The following is a 5,000-nucleotide window of genomic DNA, read 5'->3' as shown; positions in this document are numbered from 1 at the left end:
CCAGGCGCCGATGTAGACAGTGACCATGTCCCAGTTGTTTGTACAGTAAGGATAAAGTTTAAAGCTATTCAGAGAACAGCTGGTAGAATAAAGAGGGATTACAGGTTATGCAAAGACAATGGCATACAAACAAAAATGAGAGAAGAATTTGAAAGTGCACTCATGATACAAAGCCAAAGTGAACCTGATAACAAAAAATGTGAAAAACAATTTGATATATTCCAAAAGTGTGTCAAAGCAACTGCAGAAAAGCATTTACCAATATCTCAAATAAACAGCAAAAAGGAATGGATGACAAATGAAATTCTAAACCTATTTGAAGAAAGACGAAAATGCAACAGAGGGTCTGCAGAATACCAAACATTGAACAACCACATTAAATCCAAATGCATCGAGTCACACGAGAACTATCTAGACTGGAAATGCTGCGAAATCGAAAGAGAATACAAACCCAACCCCCAACAAGCTCACCAAAGAATAAAAGAATTATCAGGGAAAAGGAAAAGCAAAGCAGCAGGAAGTTGTATCCAAAACAAACAAGGGAACTGCTATTTGAAGAACAACATATAGAAAGCCGATGGGTAGAATACATAGGCGAACTGTACAATGATCCAAATAGAAATGAACCACCACTGAAATTCAAAGAACCATTAAGCGGACCAAACATCACCAAAAGTGAAATTGAACATGCCCTGGAACGAATGAGGGATGGTAAAGCAACAGGCCCTGATGAAATATCTGTAGAGGTATTAAAAAGCCTAGGAGATCTAGCAATTGATGAACTTCACATATTATTCAACAATATATACAATACTGGGAAAATTCCAGAAGATCTCTGTAACTCTATTTTCATAGCAATACCAAAGAAAGCAGGTGCAGTCAGATGCGAAAATTTTAGAACTATAAGTTTAATAAGCCACATCAACAAACTACTGTTGCGTATAATTATCAACAGGCTAAGGAATAAGATTAACCCCGAAATCGCAGAAGAACAATATGGATTCCAACCTGACAGAGGGACAAGGAACGCAATATACCTCCTCCGTGTTTTAAGTGAAAGAGCTATACAGGTTCAGACCCCACTATACCTCTGTTTTGTCGACTACAAAAAAGCTTTTGATAGAGTACGCCACGAAGAAATACTAAAACAACTGCACTCCATTGGCGCTGATGAGAAAGACCTCCGACTCATGCAAACATTATACTACATCCAGCAGGCATCTATCAAAATCGGAAACTCTACAGGAAATTCCATTCCTATTAAGAAAGGAGTCCGTCAAGGGTGTGTTGCCTCACCAGATCTGTTTAATCTATACCAAGAAACAATCATGAGGGGCATAAATAATATGGAGGGAATAAAAGTAGGAGGTCACAACATAAATAATATAAGATACGCAGACGATACGGTACTCATTGCAACATCAGAAATCCAACTTCAAAAGATTGTTGACAAAGTGGTAGTAGATAGTGAAGCCAAGGGAATGGAAGTGAATATCACCAAAACGGAATGCATGGTAATACAGAAAAACCCCGAAAACAACAACACCTGCGATATAACGATTCACGGCGAGCAGCTTACCAACGTAGAAAGTTTTAAATACCTAGGTTCAATAGTGACAAAAGATGGAAGATGTAACCGAGACATACGAGCAAGAATAACTCAAGCCAAACAGGCCTTCATGGACCTGGGAAACATTTTGAAAAACAAACAGATGTCGTTCGGGATTAGATTCCGAGTCTTGAAGTGCTACGTGTGGCCAATCTTGTTATACGGATGCGAACGCTGGACTACAAATGCAGAAACACAAAAGAACATTGAAGCTTTTGAAATGTGGTGCTTGAGAAGGATGCAGAGAATATCGTATACTGCACACAAAACGAACGAAGAAGTGCTAAAACAAACATACCAACAAAGGAAACTAATGCCCTTAATAGTGGATCGACAACTATCCTTTTTCGGACACATAGTAAGGAAAGATAAGAATGAATACCTGGCAAGTTGTGGAAAAATACCTGGTAAACGCGCCCGGGGGAGACAAAGAAAAACACTCATAGACCAACTGAAGGGCTTCACCAACCTAACAATCCAAGAGCTGTTTGAAAAAGCAAGAGACAGGGAGGAATGGAGAGAGATAATTCATGCAGTATCCGAAGCCTGGACCAGGCATGGAACCTAGAAGAAGAAGAAATAATAATAATAATAATAATAATAATAATAATAATAATAATAATAATAATAATAATAATAATAATAATAATAATAACAATAATAATAATAATAATAATAATAATAATAATAATGACAATAATAATAATAATAATATAATAATAATAATAATAATAATAATAATAATAATAATAATAATAATAATAATGATAATAATAATAATAATAATAATAGTAATAACATCCGTATTATCATCATCATCATCACAAATAATATAATCATTATTGTGACCATTATCCACCTCCTACTCATTATCACCATCCTTATCCACCTTAGAACCACCAACCATCTTCATGATCATCATCATCGTCATCATCATCATAATATAACATAACATAACATATGGTATAGGGCAAACTAGGATAAAATCTCTTGAATGCCCTAATATTAAAAGTAATGTCATAATTCTATTGATTAAAGATTACAATAATGATACACAGGTAAAGATAGTATTTCAACTTAAATGAACTCATGTAAATGTGGTGTACAAACATATATCTTTAACCGTGACATGAAAAGCACACACACACACACACACACACACACACACACACCCCCCAATACACACGCATATAGAAGATAACCATATTAATATAACAATGCATAATATATACATACAAGACTGAAAGCCCTGTCAACAGTAGTGCAAAAAAGTATTATTCGTCATATATAAATCTCCCATCATATAATTCCCTGTCTACTAACACCTTGAAATAGTCTATAGATTTTGCATTCTTTGATTAAAATTTAAAATTATTCCATTTCTGGACAAAACAAAAGTAATATTAGAATATGAAAAAAAAATCAGAAAAGTCTATACTATCCAGACCATGTACCAATCTATAAACCTGAATTAAATCCCCCACGAGTTCTTCTATATTTAGAACTTGGTAAGTCAAGAAATTCTAACCTTTCCTTATAAAATAAATGCTGTATTGCATAAATCTTTTTGATAGCTCTCCTCTGTACACTGTCAATACTAATAGATTGCCTTTTATATAATGGGCTCAGGATGAAATTTCCGTGTTCTAGAATTGGTCGAACGAGTGATTTATACAAATATAAAAATATGGTTTTATCAAGACTTATAAAGGTTCTATATATTATTCCCATCATTCTGTTTGCACGGCTTACACAATTATCAATATGTACATCAAAATTCAAAAGTGAATCAAACGTAACTCCCACATCCTTTTCATAAGGCACAGCGGAAAGTAGGATTTGACATAGAAGTATTGGTAAAATAATCATGACATGGATTATTTTTTCCTATATGTAATACTTTACATTTCGAAACATTAAAATCCAAATGCCGTGTTGTAGACCATTTGAAAAGTGAAAATATATCATTTTGTAGAATGTTATGATGTTCAGTTGTACTATAGATCTTTGCATCGTCTGCAAACAGTTTGCAGGCTGAATTTCTGCCACATGGTAAATCATCATCATCATATCTTGTCGCGCCAGTGAGTCAGCCAGTCCCGGGCAGTCTGGTTGCATTCCCTCAGGTCAGCATTGGTGCAGTGAGGTCCCAGCGAGCATTCGGACAGGATGTGGTCCATGGTCTGTCTGGGGTGACCGCATGGGCATTGAGTGCCCGGTGAGATTTTCCATTTAAATTTTAATGGTAAATCATTTATATATAAAAGAAATAAAAGTGGTCCCAATACGCTTCCTTGGGGTACATCGCTAATTAAATTCTTAAAATCCGACGCCACCCCATTGACAATGACTCTTTGTATTCGATTATTAAGAAATTCTTTAATCCAGTTAAAGATATCCCCTTTCAATCCATATGCTTTTAGTTTAATGAATAATCTCTCATGTGGCACAGTTTCAAAAGCCTTACGGAAATCAAGATTAACAACACCAATGCATTGATCACGATCAATTAACTTGGTAAATCCTCCATCACCTGTAAAAGTTGAGTAATGCATGATCTCTTTGATCTAAAACCATTCTGGTTATCGGTTAGCATCGTATGACTTTCAAGAAAGTCCATTATTCGGTCTTTCAAGATAGACTCCACAACCTTACAGAGTATGCATTTAAGCTGATAGGTTTATAGTTTGCAGCATCCAATTTGCTGCCCTTTTTATGAATGGCAGTAACATTGGCTTGTTTCCATTCAATGGGTAAGGTACCAGATTCAAGAGACTTATTATATGTTGTTGATAAAGTTGGCATATTTGTAGTGTCTTCTTGAACAAACACAGATGAAAAATAATTATTTAAAACATTAGCTTTATCTATATCAGAAGTAACCTTGGTACCATCATCTTTCAGCAAGACACTAACACCTGGTTTTCTTTTCAACTTTCTGTTGACGTATCTCCAAAAGCCTTTCGGACTATTCTTAAATTCGTGTGCCAAAGTACATTCATCCGTTTTCACAGCATTTTGAACCGTGTATTTGGTGTTATTTCTAACCTTGACATACATATGAAAATTATTTGTTGTAGGATACTTTCTGAATTTCTTATACAATTTATGTTTCTTATTAATTGTACGTTTAACGTTTTTTGTCAACCGCATTGGTTTATTAGATCAAACATTTTTATTACGTCTTAATGGAATGTGTTTAGATTCTATACATTTTAGTTTGTCTTTAAAAAACACCCACGCTTCATCATCATCATCATCATCATCATCATCATCATCATCATCATCATCATCATCATCATCATCATCATCATCATCATCATCAACACCATCACAAAATACAGCAGTCTTATGACTAACGAGACAAATAGAATTCATTCCTACAATCATA

Source organism: Berghia stephanieae, chromosome 5 (genome assembly GCF_034508935.2).
Source record: "Berghia stephanieae isolate SIO BIC M18660-M18661 chromosome 5, UCSD_Bste_1.3, whole genome shotgun sequence".
In the NCBI taxonomy this organism is placed as follows: Eukaryota; Metazoa; Mollusca; class Gastropoda; order Nudibranchia; family Aeolidiidae; genus Berghia; species Berghia stephanieae.
This window is presented reverse-complemented; position numbering follows the sequence as displayed.